General features: G+C 55.2%; 2 protein-coding genes across 5 annotated transcripts in view; one reads left to right on the top strand and one right to left on the bottom strand.

Moving 5' to 3' along the window:
- The window catches only part of LOC140457003 (pyruvate carboxylase, mitochondrial-like), a 1,063,875-nt gene that overhangs the window by 591,771 nt on the left and 446,674 nt on the right, over nt 1-25,430 (bottom strand). The gene's annotated exons all lie outside the window — the stretch shown is intronic.
- Nucleotides 16,495-25,430, top strand: part of lrfn4a (leucine rich repeat and fibronectin type III domain containing 4a) — a 28,940-nt gene continuing 20,004 nt past the window's right edge. Inside the window, exon 1 of the mRNA XM_072550897.1 lies at nt 16,495-16,888. The gene's annotated coding sequence lies outside the window, so the exon portion shown is untranslated. The remainder of the gene's footprint in view (nt 16,889-25,430) is intronic.

Below are 25,430 nucleotides of genomic sequence, written 5' to 3'. Positions count from 1 at the left end.
TGACTGAGAAATTGGCTGCAACGCTTCCGACATAACAGGCAGGAGCGGGACCGGACCACTCGGAAACTGGGTAGAGTTTTGGACTTGCCTACTGCACAAAAATGTTTCGGATGAGGTTTCAAAGACTGGGACCTGGAATGGCAGTGTTGTCTTAAAAGGAGAACGTTCGTTCCCCTCTCAGAGGGTTGTGGGGGTTTGGGGCATGGTGTCTCATATGGCAGGAGAGGTGGCATGAACCCACGATCAGATGTTCGAATGAGCTCCAGTGTCGGGGGGGGGTAAAGTGTTCCCCAATATTGGGGGGGGGGGGGCGGACACAGTGTTCCCCACTATTAGGGGGATACAGTGTTCCTCACTATCGGGGGGGGGGATACAGTGTTCCCCACTATCGGGGGGGGATACAGTGTTCCCCACTATCGGGGGGGGGATACAGTGTTCCCCACTATCGGGGGGGATACAGTGTTCCCACTATCGGGGGGGATACAGTGTTCCCCACTATCAGGGGGGAATACAGTGTTCCCCACTATCTGGGGCGATGGTAGTGTTCCCCACTATCGGGGTGGGGGGTACAGTGCCCCCCACTTTTGGGGGGGTTACAGTATTCCCCACTATTGGGGTGGGTGGGTACAGTGTCCCCCACTTTTGGGGTGGGTGGGTACAGTGTTCCTCACTATTGGGGTGGGGGGGTACAGTGTCCCCCACTTTTGGGGTGGGTGGGTACAGTGTTCCCCATTATCAGGGGTGGGTGGGTACAGTGTCCCCCACTATCAGGGGGGGTACAGCGTTCCCCACTATCGGTGGGGGGGGAACAGTGTTCCTCGCTATGGGGGGGGGAACAGTGTTCCCCACTATTATGGGGGGGTGGGGAGGCACAGTGTTCCCCACTATCGAGGGGGGTAGAGTGTTCCTGACTTTTGGGGGGGGAGGGTATAGTGTTCCCCACGATCCGGGGGGTGGGGGGGGTAAGAGTGTTCCCCACTATCGGGGGGGTAACAGTGATCCCCACTATCGGGGTGGGGTGGGGGGGGAGATACAGTGTTCCCCACTATGGTGGTGGTGGGGGTGGTGGTAAAGTGATCTCCACTTTTGGGCGGGGGGGGGGTACAGTGATCCCCACTATCGGGGGGTGGTACTGTGATCCCCATTATCGGGGGGGGTACAGTGTTTCTCACTATCAGGGGGCAGGACAGTGCTTCCCACTATCGGGGTGGGGTACAGTGCCCCCCACTATCGGGTGGGAGGTACAGTGTTCCCCACTATTGGGGGGCTACAGTGTCCCCCACTATCAGGAAGGTGGGTGGGGTACAGTGTTCCTCACTATCGGGGGGGGGTTCAACGTTCCCCACTATCGGTGGGGGGGAGGGCGGTACAGTGGCCCCCACTATTGAGAGGGGGGGTAGGAGGTACAGTCTCCCCCACTATCGGGGGTGGGTGGGTATAGTGTTCCTCACTATCGGGGGGGGGGGGGGGGGGACAGTGTTCCTCACTATCGGGGGAAACAGTGTTCCCCACTATTGGGTGGGAGGTACCGTGCTCCCCACTATTGCGGGGGGTTACATTGTTCCCCACTATCGGTGGGGGGGGGGAGTACAGTGTTCCCCACTATCGGTGGAGGGTACAGTGTTCCCCACTATCAGGGGGGGCGGGTACAGTGTTCCCCACTATCAGGGTGGGGTGGGTACAGTGTTCCCCACTATCGGGGGGGGAGGGGTACTGTGATATCCACTATCGGGGCGGGGGGTGGTACAGTGTTCCTCACTATCGGTGGAGGGTACAGTGTTCCCCACAATTGGGGGGGGGGGGGGGGGAGTACAGTGTTCCCCACTATCAGGGGGGCGGGTACAGTGTTCCCCACTATCGGGCTGGGGTGGGTACAGTGTTCCCCACTATCGGGGTGGGTGGTACAGTGTTCCTCACTATTGGGGGTAGGGTACAGTGTCCCCCACTATCGGGGTGGGGTACAGTGTCCCCCACTATCGGGGTGGGTGGTACAGTGTTCCTCACTATTGGGGGTAGGGTACAGTGTCCCCCACTATCGGCTGGGGGGGGGTACAGTGTTCCTCACTATTGGGGGTAGGGTACAGTGTTCCCCACTATCGGGGGTGGGGGTTTACACAGCTCCCCACTATTGCGGGGGGTTACAGTGTTCCCCACTATCGGGGGGTGGTACTGTGATCCCCATTATCGGGGGGGAGGGGTACAGTGTTTCTCACTATCAGGGGGCAGTACAGTGCTTCCCACTATCGGGGTGGGGTACAGTGCCCCCCACTATCGGGTGGGAGGTACAGTGTTCCCCACTATCGGGGTGGGGTGGGTACAGTGCTCCCCACTATTGCGGGGGGTTACAGTGTTCCCCACTATCGGGGGGGGGGTACAGTGTCCCACACTATCGGGAGGGGGGGTACAGTGTTCCCCACTATCGGGGGGGCAGGGGGTACAGTGTTTCTCACTATCAGGGGGCAGTACAGTGCTTCCCACTATCGTGGTAGGGATACAGTGTACCCACTATCGGGGTGGGGGGTGGGGTGGTACAGTGTTCCTCACTATCGGTGGAGGGTACAGTGTTCCCCACAATCGGGGGGGGGGGGGGGGGGTACAGTGTTCCCCACTATCGGTGGAGGGTACAGTGTTCCCCACTATCAGGGGGGCGGGGGGGGAGGGTGTACAGTGTTCCCCACTATCGGGGTGGGGTGGGTACAGTGTTCCCCACTATCGGGGGGGGGGGGAGGGGTACTGTGATATCCAATATCGGGGCGGGGGGTGGGTACAGTGTCCCCCAATATCGGGGGTGGGTGGGTTCAGTGTTCCTCACTATTGGAGTTTGGCACAGTGTCCCCCACTATTGGGTGGGAGGTACAGTGTCCCCCACTATTGGGTGGGAGGTACAGTGTCCCCCACTATTGGGTGGGAGGTACAGTGTCCCCCACTATCGGGGATGAGGGTTTACAGAGCTCCCCACTATTGCAGGGGGGTTACAGTGTTCCCCACTATCGGGGTGGGGGGTGGGTACAGTGTTCCCCACTATCGGGGGTGGGGGGTACAGTGTCCCCCACTTTTTGGGGGGGGGGGGTTTACAGTATTCCCCACTATCGGGGTGGGGGGTGGGTACAGTGTTCCCCACTATCGGGGTGGGGGGTACAGTGTCCCCCACTTTTGGGGGGGGGGGGGGTTACAGTATTCCCCACTATCGGGGTGGGGGGTGGGTACAGTGTTCCCCACTATCGGGGTGGGGGGTACAGTGTCCCCCACTTTTGGGGGGGTGAGTACAATGTTCCCCATTATCAGGGGTGGGTGGGTGGGTACAGTGTCCCACACTATCGGGGGGATGCAGTGTTCCTCGCTATGGGAGGGACAGTGTTCCCCACTATTGTGGGGGGGGGGGGGGGGAAGGAGGCACAGTGTTCCCCACTATCGGTGGGGGGGGGGGGGTAGAGTGTTCCTGACTATTGTGGGGATGGGGGTGGGGTACAGAGTTCCCCACTATCGGAGGGGTAACAATGATCCCCACTATCGGGATGGGGGTTACAGTGTTCCCCACTATTGGGGGTAGGGTACAGTGTTCACCACTATCGGGGGTGGGGGCTTACAGAGCTCCCCACTATTGCGGGGGGTTACAGTGTTCCCCACTATCGGGAGGTGGTACTGTGATCCCCATTATGTGGGGCGGGACAGTGTTCCCCCACTATCGGGGGGGGGGGGCAGGTACAGTCTCCCCCACTATCAGGAGTGGGTGGGTACAGTCTCCCCTACTATCGGGGGTGGGGGGTTACAGTGTTCCCCACTATCAGCGAGAGGGGTGGGGGGCACAGTGATCTCCACTATCGGGGAGGGACGGCACAGTGTTCCTCGGGTGGGTACAGTGTTCCCTGCTATCGGGGGGTGGGGGGGGGGTACAGTGATCCCCACTATCGGGGGGTGGGGAGGGGGGTGTACAGTGTGCCCCACTATCGGGGGGAGGGGGGTACACTGTTCCTCACTATCGGTGGAGGGTACAGTGTTCCCCATTATCGGGAGGGGGGGGGCACAGTGATCTCCACTATCGGGGGGGGGGCACGGTACAGTCTTCCTCACTATTGGGGGGGCGGTACAGTGTCCCCCACTATCGGGGTGGGGGGGGGGGGTACAGTGTCCCCCACTATCGGGAGTGGGTGGGTACAGTGTTCCTCACTATTGGGGGTAGGGTACAGTGTTCCCCATTATCCCGGTTTGGTACAGTGTCCCCTCCTATTGGGTGGGAGGTACAGTGCCCCCCACTATCGGGGGTGGGGGTTTCAGTGTTCCCCACTATCGGGGGGAAGGGTGGGGGGCACAGTGATCTCCACTATCGGGGAGGGACGGCACAGTGTTCCTCGCTATTGGGGGGGGGGGGTACTGTGCTTCTCAATATCGGGGGGGGGGGGGGAATACAGTGTTCCCCACTATCGGGGTGAGGTGGGTTGGGTACAGTGCTCCCCACTATTGTAGGGGGTGGGTGGGTACAGTGATCCCCACTATCGGGGGCGGGGGGGTACAGTGTTCCCCACGAAAAGGGGGTGGGGTAGGGGTACAGTGTTCCCAACTATTGGTGGAGGGGGTACAGTGTTCCCCACTAACGGGGGTGGGGGGGAGGGGGTACAGTGTTCCCCACTAGCCGGGGGCGTACAGTGTCCCCCACTATTGGGGGGGGGGAGTGTTCCCCACTATCGGGGGTGGGTGGGTACAGTGTTCCTCACTATTGGGGATAGGGTACAGTGTTCCCCACTATTGGGGTGGGGTACAGTGTCCCCCACTATTGGGTGGGAGGTACAGTGTTCCCCACTATCGGGAGTGGGTGGGTACAGTGTTCCTCACTATTGGGGGTAGGGTACAGTGTTCCCCATTATCCCGGTTTGGTACAGTGTCCCCTCCTATTGGGAGGGAGGTACAGTGTCCCCCACTATCGGGGGTGGGGGTTTCAGTGTTCCCCACTATCGGGGTGGGGTACAGTGTCCCCCACTATTGGGTGGGAGGTACAGTGTTCCCCACTATCGGGGATGGGGGCTAACAGTGCTCCCCACTATTGCGGGGGGGGTTACAGTGTTCTGCACTATCGGGGGGGGTGGTACTGTGATCCCCTTTATCGGGGGGGGGAAAAAGTGTTCCCCACTATCGTGGTAGGGGTACAATGATCCCCACTATCGGGGGTGGGTGGGTACAGTGTTCCTCACTATCGGTGGAGGGTACAGTGTTCCCTACTATCCGGGTGGGGTGGGTACAGTGCTCCCCCTATCATAGGGGGTGGGTGGGTACAGTGACCCCACTATCGGGGGGGGCACGGGGTGGGGGTTGGGGGGGGTAAAGTGTCCCACACTACTGGCGGGGGGGGGGGGGGTTCCAGTGTTCCCCACTATCAGGGGGAGGGGGAGGTACAGTGTTCCCCACTATTGGGGGTGAGTGAGGGGGCGTACAGTGTCCCCCACTATCGGGTGGGGGGGACGGGGGGGGGGGGTACAGTGTTCCCTAATATTGGGGTGGGGGGGGGTGGTACAGCATTCCCCACTATCGGGGTGGGGTGGGTACAGTGCTCCCCCTATCATACGGGGTGGGTGGGTACTGTGACCCCACTATCGGGGGGGGGGCGGGGGGTGGGGGGGGGGAGGGTAAAGTGTCCCACACTACCGGGAGGGGGGGGGGGGGTACAGTGTTCCCTAATATTGGGGTGGGGGGGGGGGGTACAGCGTTCCCCACTATTGGGGGGGGCACAGTGATCTCCACTGTCGGGAGGGTGGGTTGGTACAATGTTCCCCACTATCAGGTGGGTACAGTGTTCCTCACTATGGGGGAGGGGGGTTGGGTACAGTCTTCCCCACTAATGGGAGGGGGCAATGTTGCCCACTATCGGGGGTGGGGGGGTATAGTGTTCTCCACTAATGGGGGGGGGGAACGGCACAGTGTTCCTCGCTATTGGGGGAGGGGGTGGGGTACAGTGCTTCTCACTCTTGGGGAGGGGAGGTACAGTGCTCCCCACTATTGCAGGGGGCTACAGTGTTCCCCCCTATCGGGGGGTGGTACTCTGATCCCCATTATCGGGGGGGGGGTACAGTGTTCTCCACTATCATGGTAGGGGTTCAGTGTCCCCCACTATCGGGGTGGTGGTGGTGGTGGTGGGGGGTACAGTGATCCCCACTATTGGGGGGGGCACAGTGTCCCCCACTATTGGGAGGGGGGTGGAGGGGGGAGGCGGGGGAGGTACAGTCTCCCACTATCGGGGGTGGGTGGGTACAGTGTTCCCCGCTATCGGTGGGGGGGGGGGAGTACAGTTATCCCTACTATCGGGGGGAGGGGGGGGGCGGGTACAGTGTTCCTCACTATTGGGGATAGGGTACAGTGTTCCCCACTATCGGGGTGGGGTACAGTGTCCCCCACTATTGGGTGGGGGGTACAGTGTTCCCCACTATCGGGGGGTGGTACTGTGATCCCCATTACCGGGAGGGGGGTACAGTGTTACCCATTATCGTGGTAGGGGTACAGTGTCCCCCAGTATCAGGGTGGGGGGGGGGGGAACAGTGTCCCCTACTATCGGGGGGGGGAGGTACAGTCTCCCCCACTATCGGGGGTGGGTGGGTACAGTGTTCCTCACTATTGGGGGGGTTACAGTGTTCCTCACTATCGGTGGGGGGGTGGGTACAGTGCTCCCCACTATCGTAGTGGGTGGGTGGGTACAGTGTTCCCCACTATCGGGGGGGGGGGGGAGTAGTGATCCCCACTATCGGGTGGGGGGGTGTTCAGTCTCCCCCACTATCGGGGGTGGATGGGTACAGTGTTCCTCACTATTTGGGGGCATGGGTGGGGGGACAGTGTTCCCCACTATCGGGAGGGGGGGATGGGGGCACAGTGATCTCAACTGTTGGGGGGGGGCACGGTACAGTCTTCCTCACTATTGGGGGGGGGGGTACAGTGTCCCCCACTATCGGGGGTGGGAGGGTGGGGCGGTGGGGTACAGTGTTCCTCACTATCGGGCCGGGGTTCAATGATCCCAACTATCGGGGGGAGGGAGGGATACAGTGCCCCCGACTATCGGGGGTGGGCGGGTACAGTGTTCCTCACTATTGGGGGGGGGGGGGGGTACAGTGTTCCTCACTATCGGGGGTGGATGGGTACAGTGCTCCCCACTATCAGGGTGTACAGTGTTCCTCACTATTGGGAGGGTACAGTGTTCCTCACTATTGGGGGGGGGGGGTACAGTGTTCCTCACTATTGGGGGGGTACAGTGTTCCTCACTATCGGGGGGGTACAGTGTTGCTCACTATCGGGAGGGTGGATGGGTACACTGTTCCCCACTATCAGGGGGGTACAGTATTCCTCACTATTGGGGGGGGTACAGTGCTCCCCACTATTGGGGGGCTGGGAACAGTGCTCCCTACTTTGGGAGGGGGGTACAGTGGTCCTCACTATCGGGGGGAGGGGGAGGTACAGTGTTCCCCACTATCGGGGGGGGGGGGGGGTACAGTGTTCCCCACTATCGGGGGTGGGTTGGGGGGCGTACAGTGTCCCCCACTATCGGGTGGGGGGGAGGGGGGGGGTACAGCGTTCCCCACTATTGGGGGGGGCACAGTGATCTCCACTGTCGGGAGGGTGGGTTGGTACAGTGTTCCCCACTATCAGGTGGGTACAGTGTTCCTCACTATGGGGGAGGGGGGTTGGGTACAGTCTTCCCCACTAATGGGAGGGGGCAATGTTGCCCACTATCGGGGGTGGGGGGTATAGTGTTCTCCACTAATGGGGGGGGGGGCGGCACAGTGTTCCTCGCTATTGGGGGAGGGGGTGGGGTACAGTGCTTCTCACTCTTGGGGAGGGGAGGTACAGTGCTCCCCACTATTGCAGGGGGTTACAGTGTTCCCCCCTATCGGGGGGTGGTACTCTGATCCCCATTATCGGGGGGGGGGGGTACAGTGTTCTCCACTATCATGGTAGGGGTTCAGTGTCCCCCACTATCGGGGTGGTGGTGGTGGTGGGGGGTACAGTGATCCCCACTATTGGGGGGGGCACAGTGTCCCCCACTATTGGGAGGGGGGTGGAGGGGGGAGGCGGGGGAGGTACAGTCTCCCACTATCGGGGGTGGGTGGGTACAGTGTTCCCCGCTATCGGTGGGGGGGGGGGGAGTACAGTTATCCCTACTATCGGGGGGGGGGGGAGCGGGTACAGTGTTCCTCACTATTGGGGATAGGGTACAGCGTTCCCCACTATCGGGGTGGGGTACAGTGTCCCCCACTTTTGGGTGGGGGGTACAGTGTTCCCCACTATCGGGGGTGGGGGGTTACAGAGCTCCCCACTATTGCATGAGGTTACAGTGTTCCCCACTATCGGGGGGTGGTACTGTGATCCCCATTCCCGGGAGGGGGGTACAGTGTTACCCATTATCGTGGTAGGGGTACAGTGTCCCCCAGTATCAGGGTGGGGGGGGGGGTACAGTGTCCCCTACTATCGGGGGTGGCGGGGTGGGGGTGAGGTACAGTCTCCCCCACTATCGGGGGTGGCGGGGGTGGGGGTGAGGTACAGTCTCCCCCACTATCGGGGGTGGGTAGGTACAGTGTTCCTCACTATTGGGGGGGTTTCAGTGTTCCTCACTATCGGTGGGGGGTGGGTACAGTGCTCCCCACTATCGTAGTGGGTGGGTGGATACAGTGTTCCCCACTATCGGGGGGGGGGGGGGTAGTGATCCCCACTATCGGGTGGGGGGGTGTTCAGTCTCCCCCACTATCGGGGGTGGATGGGTACAGTGTTCCTCACTATTTGGGGGCATGGGGGGGGGACAGTGTTCCCCACTATCGGGAGGGGGGGATGGGGGCACAGTGATCTCAACTATTGGGAGGGGGGGCACGGTACAGTCTTCCTCACTATTGGGGGGGGGGGGGGGGTACAGTGTCCCCCACTATCGGGGGTGGGGGGGTGGGGCGGTGGGGTACAGTGTTCCTCACTATCGGGCCGGGGTTCAATGATCCCAACTATCGGGGGGAGGGAGGGATACAGTGCCCCCGACTATCGGGGGTGGGCGGGTACAGTGTTCCTCACTATTGGGGGGGGGGGGTACAGTGTTCCTCACTATCGGGGGTGGATGGGTACAGTGCTCCCCACTATCAGGGGGGTACAGTGTTCCTCACTATTGGGAGGGTACAGTGTTCCTCACTATTGGGGGGGGGGTACAGTGTTCCTCACTATTGGGGGGGTACAGTGTTCCTCACTATCATAGGGGATGGGTGGGTACAGTGTTCCTAACTATCATAGGGGATGGGTGGGTACAGTGCTCCCCACTATCGGGGGGGTGGGTGGGTACAGTGCTCCCCACTATCATAGGGGATGGGTGGGTACAGTGTTCCCCACTATCGGGGGGGTGGGTGGGTACAGTGTTCCTCACTATCATAGGGGATGGGTGGGTACAGTGCTCCCCACTATCGGGGGGGTGGGTGGGTACAGTGCTCCCCACTATCATAGGGGATGCGTGGGTACAGTGTTCCCCACTATCATAGGGGATGGGGGGGTACAGTGCTCCCCACTATCATAGGGGATGGGTGGGTACAGTGCTCCCCACTATCATAGGGGATGGGTGGGTACAGTGTTCCCCACTATCATAGGGGATGGGTGGGTACAGTGCTCCCCACTATCGGGGGGTGGGTGGGTACAGTGCTCCCCACTATCATAGGGGATGGGTGGGTACAGTGTTCCCCACTATCGGGGGGGTGGGTGGGTACAGTGTTCCTCACTATCATAGGGGATGGGTGGGTACAGTGCTCCCCACTATCGGGGGGGTGGGTGGGTACAGTGCTCCCCACTATCATAGGGGATGGGTGGGTACAGTGCTCCCCACTATCATAGGGGATGGGTGGGTACAGTGCTCCCCACTATCATAGGGGATGGGTGGGTACAGTGCTCCCCACTATCATAGGGGATGGGTGGGTACAGTGCTCCCCACTATCGTAGGGGATGGGTGGGTACAGTGCTCCCCACTATCGTAGGGGATGGGTGGGTACAGTGTTCCCCACTATCGTAGGGGATGGGTGGGTACAGTGCTCCCCACTATCGTAGGGGATGGGTGGGTACAGTGCTCCCCACTATCATAGGGGATGGGTGGGTACAGTGCTCCCCACTATCGTAGGGGATGGGTGGGTACAGTGCTCCCCACTATCGGGGGGGTGGGTGGGTACAGTGCTCCCCACTATCATAGGGGATGGGTGGGTACAGTGCTCCCCACTATCATAGGGGATGGGTGGGTACAGTGCTCCCCACTATCATAGGGGATGGGTGGGTACAGTGCTCCCCACTATCGGGGGGATGGGTGGGTACAGTGCTCCCCACTATCATAGGGGATGGGTGGGTACAGTGCTCCCCGCTATCATAGGGGGTGGGTGGGTACAGTGCTCCCCACTATCATAGGGGATGGGTGGGTACAGTGTTCCCCACTATCGGGGGGATGGGTGGGTACAGTGCTCCCCACTATCATAGGGGATGGGTGGGTACAGTGCTCCCCACTCTCATAGGGGATGGGTGGGTACAGTGTTCCCCACTATCGGGGGGATGGGTGGGTACAGTGCTCCCCACTATCATAGGGGGTGGGTGGGTACAGTGTTCCCCACTATCATAGGGGATGGGTGGGTACAGTGTTCCCCACTATCGTAGGGGATGGGTGGGTACAGTGCTCCCCACTATCATAGGGGATGGGTGGGTACAGTGCTCCCCACTATCATAGGGGATGGGTGGGTACAGTGTTCCCCACTATCGGGGGGATGGGTGGGTACAGTGCTCCCCACTATCATAGGGGGTGGGTGGGTACAGTGTTCCCCACTATCATAGGGGATGGGTGGGTACAGTGTTCCCCACTATCATAGGGGATGGGTGGGTACAGTGCTCCCCACTATCATAGGGGATGGGTGGGTACAGTGCTCCCCACTATCATAGGGGGTGGGTGGGTACAGTGTTCCCCACTATCATAGGGGATGGGTGGGTACAGTGCTCCCCACTATCATAGGGGATGGGTGGGTACAGTGCTCCCCACTATCATAGGGGATGGGTGGGTACAGTGTTCCCCACTATCGGGGGGGTGGGTGGGTACAGTGTTCCCCACTATCATAGGGGATGGGTGGGTACAGTGTTCCCCACTATCATAGGGGATGGGTGGGTACAGTGCTCCCCACTATCATAGGGGATGGGTGGGTACAGTGCTCCCCACTATCATAGGGGATGGGTGGGTACAGTGCTCCCCACTTTCATATGGGGTGGGTGGGTACAGTGCTCCCCACTATCATAGGGGATGGGTGGGTACAGTGTTCCCCACTATCATAGGGGGTGGGTGGGTACAGTGTTCCCCACTATCAGGGGGGTGGGTGGGTACAGTGCTTCCCACTATCATAGGGGATGGGTGGGTACAGTGCTCCCCACTATCATAGGGGATGGGTGGGTACAGTGCTCCCCACTATCATAGGGGATGGGTGGGTACAGTGTTCCCCACTATCATAGGGGATGGGTGGGTACAGTGTTCCCCACTATCATAGGGGATGGGTGGGTACAGTGTTTCCCACTATCATAGGGGATGGGTGGGTACAGTGCTCCCCACTATCATAGGGGATGGGTGGGTACAGTGCTTCCCACTATCATAGGGGATGGGTGGGTACAGTGTTCCCCACTATCATAGGGGGTGGGTGGGTACAGTGCTCCCCACTATCATAGGGGATGGGTGGGTACAGTGCTCCCCACTATCATAGGGGATGGGTGGGTACAGTGCTCCCCACTATCGGGGGGATGGGTGGGTACAGTGCTCCCCACTATCATAGGGGATGGGTGGGTACAGTGTTCCCCACTATCATAGGGGATGGGTGGGTACAGTGTTCCCCACTATCGGGGGGATGGGTGGGTACAGTGCTCCCCCCTATCGTAGGGGATGGGTGGGTACAGTGTTCCCCACTATCATAGGGGATGGGTGGGTACAGTGTTCCCCACTATCATAGGGGATGGGTGGGTACAGTGCTCCCCACTATCATAGGGGATGGGTGGGTACAGTGCTCCCCACTATCATAGGGGATGGGTGGGTACAGTGTTCCCCACTATCATAGGGGATGGGTGGGTACAGTGTTCCCCACTATCATAGGGGATGGGTGGGTACAGTGCTCCCCACTATCATAGGGGATGGGTGGGTACAGTGCTCCCCACTATCATAGGGGATGGGTGGGTACAGTGTTCCCCACTATCATAGGGGATGGGTGGGTACAGTGTTCCCCACTATCGGGGGGATGGTGGGGTACAGTGCTCCCCACTATCATAGGGGATGGGTGGGTACAGTGTTCCCCACTATCATAGGGGATGGGTGGGTACAGTGCTCCCCACTATCATAGGGGATGGGTGGGTACAGTGTTCCCCACTATCATAGGGGTGGGGGGGTACAGTGTTCCCCACTATCATAGGGGGTGGGTGGGTACAGTGCTCCCCACTATCATAGGGGATGGGTGGGTACAGTGCTCCCCACTATCATAGGGGATGGGTGGGTACAGTGTTCCCCACTATCATAGGGGATGGGGGGGTACAGTGCTCCCCACTATCGGGGGGGTGGGTGGGTACAGTGCTCCCCACTATCAGGGGTGGGTGGGTACAGTGTTCCCCACTATCATAGGGGATGGGTGGGTACAGTGTTCCCCACTATCGGGGGGGTGGGGGGGGTACAGTGCTCCCCACTATCATAGGGGATGGGTGGGTACAGTGTTCCCCACTATCATAGGGGATGGGTGGGTACAGTGTTCCCCACTATCGGGGGGATGGGGGGGTACAGTGCTCCCCACTATCGGGGGGGTGGGTGGGTACAGTGCTCCCCACTATCATAGGGGATGGGTGGGTACAGTGCTCCCCACTATCAGGGGTGGGGGGGGTACAGTGTTCCCCACTATCATAGGGGATGGGTGGGTACAGTGTTCCCCACTATCATAGGGGGTGGGTGGGTACAGTGTTCCCCACTATCGTAGGGGATGGGTGGGTACAGTGCTCCCCACTATCATAGGGGATGGGTGGGTACAGTGTTCCCCACTATCGGGGGGGTGGGTGGGTACAGTGTTCCCCACTATCGTAGGGGATGGGTGGGTACAGTGTTCCCCACTATCGTAGGGGATGGGTGGGTACAGTGTTCCCCACTATCGTAGGGGATGGGTGGGTACAGTGCTCCCCACTATCGTAGGGGATGGGTGGGTACAGTGCTCCCCACTATCATAGGGGGTGGGTGGGTACAGTGTTCCCCACTATCAGGGGTGGGGGGGTACAGTGTTCCCCACTATCTGGGGAGGGGGGGATACAATGTCCCCCACTATCAGGGGTGGGGGGAGTACAGTGTTCCCCACTATCAGGGGTGGGGGCGATACAGTGTCCCCCACTATCTGGGGAGGGGGGGATACAGTGTCCCCCACTATCTGGGGAGGGGGGGATACAGTGTCCCCCACTATCGGGGGGGGGGTTACATGCACAGTGTTTGCTCTGGAAATGGTTGACTGTGTTTTTCTCCCCCTCTCTCTGTGCACAGACCTGCTGAGTTTCTCCAACATTGACCATGTCTGCTTCAGATTACTAGCACCCACGGTGCTTCTCTTTGATCAGTTGAGGTTACAGAGTTAGGCCACAGAGCAGCCGCCATCTTACTGCATGATGGAACAGGCTAACCAATGAGGGTGGGGGGTGTGGGGGGGGCTGAATGGCCTCCTCCCTGCTCCTGTGGTAGTGGCCGATGTTGAGGGATCTCAGTGAGAAGCAGAGGAGGAGACCCCTTCTCCCACGAGGCAAAAGTGAGGACTGCAGATGCTGGAGATTAGACTCGGGAGAGTGAAGCTGGAAAAGCACAGCCGGCCAGCCAGCATCCGAGGAGCAGGAGAATCGACATTTCGGGCAAAAGCCCTTCCTGATGATGAGCTTATGCCCGAAACATCGATTTTCCTGCTCCTCGGATGCTGCCTGACCTGCTGTGCTTTTCCAGTCCCACATTCTCGACTCTCGCCTCTCCCAGGAGAATTCCCATCTGGATCACAGCTCTTCTCGACCTTAAGTCCCATCCACTCACTGTGGATCCAACAGCCTCCACGCCCAACAAAAACATAATCCTTCAAGCCTGTTCTGGAATTTTCCTCCTGCCGGGCCACAAGAGATTTGTGAGGGAGAGAATTCAACATTTCCAGTAGTTGTGGAAGTAGTGATTGCTGACACTTCCTGCACAGGGCCTGGCTGTTCTGCCCCGACTATACTTCCTCTACACCGGATACTTTGTGGAATCCCTATGCTGCGGAAAGAGGCCATTTTGGCCCATCGCATCTGCGCTGACCCTCCAAGGAGGAGCATTATACCCAGACCGAGCACTGCCAAGCCTATCCCGTTAGGTCCGCGTTTTCCATGGGTAACCCCACCCCAAACTTCACATCCCGGATATGATGGGACAATTTAGCACGGCCAATCCACCCTAACCTGCACATCCCTGGACACTATGGGACAATTTAGCACAGCCAATCCACCCTAACCTGCACATCCCTGGGCACTATGGGACAATTTAGCACGGCCAACCCACCCTAACCTGCACATCCCTGGGCACTATGGGGCAATTTAGTACGGCCAATCCACCCTAACCTGCACATCCCTGGACACTATGGGACAATTTAGCACGGCCAATCCACCCTAACCTACACATCCCTGGGCACTATGGGACAATTTAGCACGGCCAATCCACCCTAACCTACACATCCCTGGGCACTATGGGACAATTTAGCACGGTCAATCCACCCTAACCTACACATCTTTGGACTGAGGCAGGAAACCAGAGCACCCTGATGGAACCCACACAGACACAGGGAGAATGTGCAAACTGCACACAGATAGTTACCTAAGGGTGGATTTGAGGCAGCAGTGCTAATCACTGAGCCCCCCCCCCCCATCAACCTTGAATCTTGCGTATGCTTTGACACTCTCTATCTTCTCTGCAAGTGGGGAACAAGTCCATGCCCTGGGAATTTAACCCAGGCATCGTTAACCTCTGACCTCTCACCTCAAAGGTTGCGGCCAGGTGTTTCGGGGTGCAGCATGCCAGGAGGCCGCTCCGCCTATCTAACCCCTGCTGCCTCTTGGAAAGCGCTGTTCCATTTATCCCGACCTCTGTCATGTCGCCCTGCCTGTCGGCTCTGTGTTGGGGCTTTACCCATCTCTTCACATTGTGCTGACCTGAAGCACCCTGCAGTCCTGCCCCCGCCTCCCCCCCCCCCACCAAAAAAACTGAAGAAGCAGAAAGGTTCGCCGTCCTGTCTGCGAGCTCTCAGCCGAGGGGTTTGAGTGTGGAACAGCAGCAGGTCCCTGCTACTTCCAACGGAGGGAGTCAGGGCTCCAATCTGCAGTGCCATCACACGGCTGTTAATCTGCTGACAACGAGGGAAGCCGGGGGGTGGGGGGGGGGGGGGGGGGATGGGAAGAGAGTGAGCACAGCAGGCGACCGAATGGCCAGAGTGGGGGGTGGTTCTGCAGATTGAAAACCGGCTGATCCCTCCGACTAAACCCTCCTGGAGTCACGGTGTAAAGGCGGGCACAGCGAGACAGGAGGAAGAACCTGTGACTGTGGAGCCCCGGCCTGCTGATGGCGAGAATGTAATCTGTCTGCAACATCCTACAGTGCTGAGAAAAGTTCCCTTTCCAGTGAAGGGGCTGGACCTGACCGAGAGAGGAGAGGGAGAGACAGACAGAACGCAAGACAGATAGGGAGTGAGACAGAGGCACAGAGAAACGCAGTGAGAGAGAGGAGAGACAGAGAGAGAGAGAGAGAGAGAGAGAGTGAAACAGACATAGAGAAAGGCAATGAGAGAGCAGAGATAGAGAGAGTGAAACAGAGACACAGAGAAAGGTAGTGAGAGAGAAGGGGAGAGACAGAGGGAGAGACTGTGAGAATGAAACAGAGACACAGAGGAAGACAGTGAGGGAGGAGGAGAGACAAAAAGAAAGAGAGAGTGAAACAGAGACACAGAGAAAGACAGGGCCAGAAGAGAGAGGGACAGAGACGGAGAAGGAGTGAGACAGAGACACGGTGAAAGGCAGTGAGAGGAGAGGGAGATACGGAGAGAAATTGAGACAGACAGAAGAGAGGGAGAGAAGGAGAGATAGTGTGAGACGGAGATACAGAGAAAGGCAGTGAGAGGAGAGGGAGAGATAGGGAGAGTGCAACAGAGGAAGACAGTGACAAGGAGAGAGAGAGAGACAGACAGAGAGAGAAAAACACAGAGGTAGAGAGAAAGAAACAGAGACACAAGCGAGGGTGACAGAGAGAGAAGGACTGAACCAGAGAGACAGAGGCAGAAAAAGAGACAGATTCGAGAAAGTGAGAGAACAGACAGAATTGAGAGAGAGCATGATGAAGCAGAGATAGAGAAAGATAGGACTGGCAAATAGCAAGATAAAGATAGTGGGTGACAGAGATACAGAGAGAACCCAAGAGAGAGGCAGGGGGAGGGGGGTGGGGGGTGGTGGAGGTGGGGGAGAGAAAGAGAGAGAGAGAGCGAGACGGGCAGAGAGCAAAAGACAGTGTGTGTGTCTCAACCGCCAGCGCTGGAGAAATCAAAGGCAAAAAAATGAGCAGGTTCCTTTGGAATGTGTTTCTGCTCTTTCCAGCTACAGGCAGATACAAACGGATCTCTGGAGCCTGACTGTTAAACAGCTCGCGTCGAGCTGAGCTGCATTCGAGGGATCTGCTGAAAAGTGGGGGCAAAAAGGAAAGGCACACAGAGAGAGAGAGAGAGAGAACACAGCTCGCATCTCTCCAGGAGCAGCTGAAGATGTCCGAGCAAACCCGAGCACTGGGGCTCGCAGGACAGGCGAGAAGAGGGAGTCTGCAAGCCGGAGGGTCACCGTCACAGAGCTAAATGCCTCTCCAACCAGAAAGGTAAACTTAAAAGACACGAGAGAAAAAGGGAGATGAAGCAATGGAATAAAGAAAGGGCTTTCCAGTGCAATGTTCCGCGTAGTAGGGCAAACGATTGACTAAAGGGATGAGGTCTAAGTGTCATGTCATTAGCCTGTGAAGGTCATTGTCAAAATGACAGAATTTGCAATGAAATTGCTGCTTGCTTTTGTACACGGAGTGTGTGTGTGTGTGTGTGTGTTTGTGGTGTGTTTTTGTAGCGGTGGATGTGTTTGTGCAGAGGTTTTAACCCTTGCACTGCTTCCTACGAGCCAGTCCCCCTCACATGCAATTCGGATTGAGCTGATAACACTGTAGTTAAAGTGAAGACAGCGTTGAAGACTGCCCCTGCTGTTCTGCCTTCGCCTGTATCAGCCAAATGACAAAGTACTGAGATCAATTTGCTTAAGCATGTTGAAATAAACCAGGTCATTGGCGTGTGCCTGTCTCACAAAGCGCAGAGACTTGGCGGCTGTCTTAATCAAAAAATATATTTGCTGCAGCACAGTTTTACTGATGCCAAGTGATTTACTGGCAGGATTCTCATGCTAATGAGGAAACTGGCTGCTGGTACAATCGTGCTTTCCTGCAGATTGATTCACACACACACATTTTTACACAAACAACACAGTCCCTCAGTATCTCTCTCACACACTCAAACAACTCACTCACTCCCTCATACACACACAAATAACTCACTCACTCACTCCCTCACACACTTAAACAACTCACTCACTCCCTCACACACACAAATAACTCATTCACTCCCTCACACACACACAAATAACTCACTCACTCCCTCACACACACACACAAATAACTCACTCACTCCCTCACACACACAAATAACTCACTCACTCCCTCACACACACACACACACACAAATAACTCACTCACTCCCTCACACACACACACAAATAACTCATTCACTCCCTCACACACACACAAATAACTCACTCACTCCCTCACACACTTAAACAACTCACTCACTCCCTCACACACACACACACACAAATAACTCATTCACTCCCTCACACACACACAAATAACTCATTCACTCCCTCACACACACAAATAACTCACTCACTCCCTCACGCACACACACAAATAACTCACTCACTCCCTCACACACACAAATAACTCACTCACTCCCTCACACACACACACACACACAAATAACTCACTCACTCCCTCACACACACACACAAATAACTCATTCACTCCCTCACACACACACAAATAACTCACTCACTCCCTCACACACACAAATAACTCACTCAATCCCTCACACACACACAAATAACTCACTCACTACCTCACACACACACACAAGTAACTCACTCACTCACTCCCTCACACACACACACAAGTAACTCACTCACTCCCTCACACACACAAACAAGTAACTCACTCACTCCCTCACACACACAAGTAACTCACTCACTCCCTTACACACACACAAATAACTCACTCACTCCCTCACACACACACACAGACAACTCACTCACTCCCTCACACACACAAGTAACTCACTCACTCCCTTACACACACAAATAACTCCCTCACTCCCTCACACACACAGACAACTCACTCACTCCCTCACACACACACAAACAACTCAGTCACTCCCTCACACATGCAAATAACTCACTCACACCCTCACACACACACAAGTAACTCACTCACTCCCTCACACACACAGGTAACTCACTCCCTCCCTCACACACACAAATAACTCACTCACTCCCTCACACACACACAAATAACTCACTCACTCCCTCACACACACACAACTCACTCACTCCCTCACACACACAAATAACTCACTCACTCCCTCACACATACATAAATAACTCACTCCCACACACACAAATAACTCACTCACTCCCTCACACAAACAAGTAACTCACTCACTCCCTCACACACACGCACAAATAACTCACTCACTCCCTCTCTCACATACAAATAACTCACTCACTCCCTTTCTCACACACAAATAACTCACTCACTCCCTCACACACACAAATAACTCACTCACTCCCTCTCTCACACACAAATAACTCACTCACTCCCTCACACACAAATAACTCACTCACTCCCTCACACACACACACAAATAACTCCCTCACACACACACACACAAATAACTCTCACTCCCTCACACACACAAATAACTCCCTCACACACACGCACACAAATAACTCACTCACTCCCTCACACACACAAATAACTCTCACTCCCTCACACACACACAAATAACTCACTCACTCCCTCACACACACAAGTAACTCACTCACTCCTTCACACACACAAATAACTCACTCACTCCCTCACACACACACAAATAACTCACTCACTCCCTCACATATACACATAAATAACTCACTCCCTCCCTCACACACACACAAATAACTCACTCCCTCCCTCACACACACGCACAAATAACTCACTCACTCCCTCTCTCACACACAAATAACTCACTCACTCCCTCACACACACAAATAACTCACTCACTCCCTCACACACACAAATAACTCCCTCACACACACAGACACAAAAAGAACTCACTCACTCCCTCACACACACAAATAACTCCCTCACACACACACAAATAACTCACTCACTCCCTCACACACACAAACAACTCCCTCAGTCCCTGACACAGAAATAACTCACTCACTCCCTCACACAAACAACTCCCTCACACACAAATAACTCACTCACTCCCTCACACTCAAACAACTCACTCCCTTCCTCATACTGAAACAACTCACTCACTCCCTCCCTCTCTCTCACACACACAGAATGTACTCACCCAGTCTCACTCAGACACACTCACAAGCAATTCATTCTCACTCTCTCACACACTCATTCATATTCACACGATCGCACTCACACAAACAACACATGCTCTCACTTACACACATACTCAGCCACTCTCACTCACACATAATCAATTCACACACAAACTCCCACAAACAACTCATTCACCCACACACACTTTTTCAGTCACACTCATTCACTCTCCCTCACACACACACGTATACAGGCTCTCTCTCTCTCTCACATACACACACACATACCATTTTCAGCATTCACTCTCAATAGTGTACCATTACCTGGGGGCCAAGGTGACCTCCTCAATACAGGTGGTTGCCTTTCAATTGCCAACTAAATGAGGAGAACATCTCCTGGCCAGACCCTGAATCCATCAACAGAATTGCACAGTGCTACAATCTGACTGTTGTCAGGACTCAGTAGCCATTTTTATTTATTAGTTAGTGCGCTGGTTAATATGTGCCGTCCCCTTTTCCCAGTAGGGAAGGTGAGAAAACACTTGGTTTTGTGAAACCGTTGTAAGTCCTTTCCTCCAAAGTAACTTGGGGATGGAAGAGGGTGATTCATGTGGAGAGTGTCAGTGGCAGGGTTAACAGCGACTACTCCGAATGTGAAGACATAACCATAATGTACACCCACAAATGCCAACACAGTGACATGGTGGCTCAGTGGTTAGCACTGCTATCTCACAGCACCAGGGACCTCGGGCAACTGTCTGTGTGGAGTTTCTCCCCGTGTCTGCGTGGGGTTTCCTCCGGGTGCTCCGGTTTCCTCCCACAGTCCAAAGATGTGCAAGTTAGGGTGGATTGGCAAGAGGCTGGAAGAACACAGCAGGCCAGGCAGCATCAGGAGGTGGAGAAGTCAATGCTTCAGGTGTAAACCTTCTCCAGGACTGGTTAGGTGGATTGGCCATGCTAAATTACCCACAGTGTTCAGGGATGTATAAGTTAGGGGGTTAGCTCAGGGAAATGCAGGGTTACAGGGATAAGGTAGGGAGCGGATCTGGGTTGGATGCCCTTTGGACAGTCAGTGCGGACTTGTTGGGCTGAATGGCCTGTTTCCACAGCGTAGGATTTCTACGAAAGCTCACAAAAGAACAGGGTTATGCGTCAAAATCAACATGCATATCCCCCAAGAAAACGATCTTGCTGATAAGGTGAACGTTTCTCCCTGCATTTTGCATGGCCTAGTCTATACTCTGCCACATGGGTGGGGCCTTCCTGTTCCTGTCAGCAAACACGAGCTCCCGATCCCCTGCCCCCCACGCAGTGTCACAGAGCTGCCGATTCCAAAGCTGGTCCCTCGTGACGATATTCCAAATGGGGAAGCCGGCTCAGCCTGACCACTCAGGAATTACCCCACTCCTGTCATGAAGAAACCCTCTTTTGGTGGGGCAGTACATCCACATCTCAGCCCAGCTATCGATGTAATGACAAGCTGACGTTCGGTAAGGGCGAAACTGGGGCCTCTTGACAACACACCCTTTGATGAGAACATGGGCAAAGAATTGCCCATGCCTTGATGCCCCTTGTACCTGCTCACGCCACTCCAGACGGCAATTAGGGGCCCAAGTACATGGTCGGCATGGAAACAGACCCTTCGGTCCAACTCGTCTATACCAACCAGATATTCTAAATTAATCTAGTCCCACCTGCCAGCACCCGGCCCATATCCCTCCAAACCCTTCCTATTCACATACCCATCCAAATGCCTTTTAAATGTTGTCATTGTACCAGCCTCCACCACTTCCTCTGGCAGCTCATTCTATACACGTACCACCCTCTGAGTGAAAACGTTGCCCCTTAGGTCCCTTTTAAATCTTTTCCTTCTCATCCTAAACCTGTGCCCCTCTAGTTCTGGACTCCCCCACCCTGTGAAAAAGAACTTGGCTATTCACCCTATCCACGTCCCTCCCGGTTTTATTAACCTCTGTAAGGTCACCCCTCGGCCTCTGATGCTCCAGGGAAAAACATCCCAGCCTCTGCTGAGAACCTGAACCCTGATAACATCGAGTCATAGAGATGTACAGCATGGAAACAGACCCTTCGGTCCAACCCGTCCATGCCGACCAGATATCCCAACCCAATCTAATCCCACCTGCCAGCACCCGGCCCATATCCCTCCAAAACCTTCCTATTCATATACCTATCCAAATGCCTCTTAAATGTTGCAATTGTACCAGCCTCCAACACTTCCTCTGGCAGCTCATTCCATACCCGTACCACCCTCTGTGTGAAAAAGTTGCCCTTTAGGTCTCTTTTATATCTTTCCTCTCTCACCCTAAACCTATGCCCCTCTAGTTCTGAACTCCCCCACCCCAGAGAAAAGACTTTGTTTATTTACCCTATTCATGCCCCTATTAATTTTGTAAATCTCTATAAGGTCACCCCTCAGCCTCTGACGCTCCAGGGAAAACAGCCCCAGCCCGTTCAGCCTCTCCCTATAGCTCAAATCTTCCAACCTCGGCAACATCTTTGCAAATCCTTTCTGAACATCTTTCCAATAGGAAGGAAACCAGAATTGCACATAATATTCCAACAGTGGCCTAACCAACGTCCTGTACAGCCGCAACATGACCTCCCAACTCCTGTACTCAATACTCTGACCAATAAAGGAAAGCATACCAAACGCCTTCTTCACTATCCTATCTATCTGCGACTCCACTTTCAAGAAGCTATGAACCTGCACTCCAAGGTCTCTTTGTTCAGCAACACTCCCTAGGACCTTGCCATTAAGTGTATAACACCTGCTAAGATGTGCTTTCCCAAAATGCAGCACCTCACATTTATCTGAATTAAACTCCATCTGCCACTTCTCAGCCCATTGGCCCATCTGGCCCAGATCCTGTTGTAATCTGAGGTAACCCTCTTCGCTGTCCACTACACCTCCAATTTTGGTGTCATCTGCAAACTTACTAACTGTACCTCTTATGCTCACATCCAAATAATTTATATAAATGATGAAAATTAGAGGATCCAGCACTGATCCTTGTGGCACTTCACTGGTCACAGGCCTCCAGTCTGAAAAACAACCCTCCACCACCACCCTGTGTCTTCGAACTTGGAGCCAGTTCTGTATCCAAATGGCGAGTTCTCCCTGGATTCTGTGAGATCCAACCTTGCTAACCAGTCTCCCATGGGGAACTTTGTCGAACTACTGAACATCCGAGTCAATTTTTTTCTGCTCCCCTTAAAAACATCCTTCCAGTAGCAGGGTGACTAGAATTATAAGCAGTACTCCAAAGGTGGTGTGGCTAGTGTCCTGTCCAACTGCAACGTGACATCCTAACTCCTATACTCAATGCTCAATGGTGCTGGGTTCGGGGTTGGCCAGGACAGGAGGGCAGAAAATATCTTCCCTAAAGGGCACCTGGGGACCACCAGGTAATGAAGACGTCCATTGGCAGACGGTTTAGGTGGGGCAAGTGTTGGCCGTGGGGTTTACTAGCCCAGTGGCATTACCCCTGAGGCCATCACCTTGCCACGATGTGTTACATCACCCAAGGAACAAGCGTTGGCGTAAGTCGCATGGCACCCAGAAAGCCATCACCATTCAATGCGACTGTGGTCCGCCGTCCAACACCTCCCCTCCCCACGGTGGATCCCTCTACCCCCTTTTAGTTGACAAGAATCTACTGATTTCAAGATTTGAAAGGTGCCCAGTGATTGGACAATGACAGCCCCCCTGGGCTGGAGTTTCCCCAAGATTCCGAAGGTGACCATTGTCCTCTTGAGGTTTCCCGTCTCCGAGGCGCATGTGTGATAGCGACCCGGTGGCTGGGAGCGCTGACATCAGTCCGAAAGGGATTACCCCCTTTTTCCGAGACTGTGACTCCCTTCGATGTCGAGCCCTCACCCGCGCGAAGCTGCCTCGCAGCGTCTGCCCCTTTCAGGGGCTTTTGTGCCACGGGTTATCCAACCCATTCCGGTGACAGCAGGCACTTGACGAGCGACGGTTCGGAAAACTCAGTGTGCGAACGGCGTCCTGAGCTGTTTGGGCTAAAGAGCAGCTAAATTGATGCAAATTGGCTTGGATCGCACTCATTTGGAGAGGGAACATTTGAAGGTTAAAAGAGATTTTGACAAACGCTGCAAAGGAATTCCACTTAAAACCCTCTTCATTCATGAAATCATGAAGCGAATCCAACGACAGAAACCGACATGCGTTGAAAGGGAATAGAAGCAATTAAGAGGCAGAGACAAAGATGTCCAGTTTCAAGAGAAACAGATGCTCATACATGGAACGCTTGACTTCCCCAAATTAAGACCCTCCCGGGGAAAATAATATCTTGCAAATTCTGGGCTGGATTCATACTGCACTGTTGGGTATACTCAGCGTTGACAACCTCTGCACACCTCCTGTGAACTCCGCCCACTTGAAACCACGTGGTCACGCTTGGATTGGTGCTAGCCAAGTAAACCGGTCATGCTGCAGTTACAGCCTTCCCCCAGCAGAGGCACCACTGTGCGATGGGTTAACCCAGGGAGTTTTCCATCAAAATATTGCCAGGAGAAGCTGGAGAAGTGGGGAGTGTTTTGCTTTGAAAGACAGGGACGGTCACTGTCACGAAGGGTTCGGTTTCTCGGGTCCCCTGTTCTCCGCATTCCCAGGTGGGACCCAGGATTTGCTGGGGGAGCCAGCACTTGCCGGCTGTCCTGAATTGCCCCTTGAACTGGGCTCCGTCGTTTCAGAAGGACGGTTCAGAGTCGCTGTGGGGGGGTCTGGAGTCGCACGTAGGCCAGATTGTGTAAGGATGGAAGATTTCTATCACTGAAGGGCATCCATGAAGCAGATATGCTTTCGCAGTTGTCAATGATGGTTGTCACGGTTACCATCCCCAAGACTCGCATCGTATTCGGAATTGAAATTCTACCCAAGTTGCTGTGGTGAGACATAACATTCATCCTTGTTAACTGGCCCTCTGGGATTGATACAGACACACACACACACATACACTCACACACACACACACTCACAGACACACACACACTCATACAAACACACACACAGACACACACTCACAGACACACACACTCACACACACACACACACACACACACACACACACACACACACACACAGACATACACACTCAGACACACACACACACTCACACACACACACACACACACACACACACACACACACACTCACACACACACACTCACACACACACACACACTCACACACACACACTCACACACACACACACACACACACACACAGGTCAGTTCATTTCCATTACCAACCACTGTAGACCAGGCCTTGTCAGGAGAGCAGATTTCCTTCCCTCAAGGGCATTAGTGAAAGAGATAGGTTTTTCCTGACAATCAACAGTGCGTTCATGGTCATCATGAATTCCAGACTTTTTAAAAAAAAATAATTTGAGATTTTCATTGAATTCAAAGTCCACCATCTGCTGTAGTGGGATTTGAAACCACGTTGCCAGAACATTCCCTGGGTCTCTGGATTAATAACACCACTAAGCACGTGTCTGTGTGTGTATGAATCAACGTATGTTTGTGTATGTGTGTAGCCATGTGTGTGTCTGTGCATCTGTGTGCCAATGTGTATGTGCATGTCTGTATTTGTGTGTCTGAGCGCGTGTGTCTGTCTGTGTATGTGTCTGTGTGTGTGTCTGAGAGAGAGAAAGAGAGGTGTGTGTGTCTGTGAGACAGAGAGAGAG

Source organism: Chiloscyllium punctatum, chromosome 31 (genome assembly GCF_047496795.1).
Source record: "Chiloscyllium punctatum isolate Juve2018m chromosome 31, sChiPun1.3, whole genome shotgun sequence".
In the NCBI taxonomy this organism is placed as follows: domain Eukaryota; kingdom Metazoa; phylum Chordata; class Chondrichthyes; order Orectolobiformes; family Hemiscylliidae; genus Chiloscyllium; species Chiloscyllium punctatum.
This window is presented reverse-complemented; position numbering and strand designations above follow the sequence as displayed.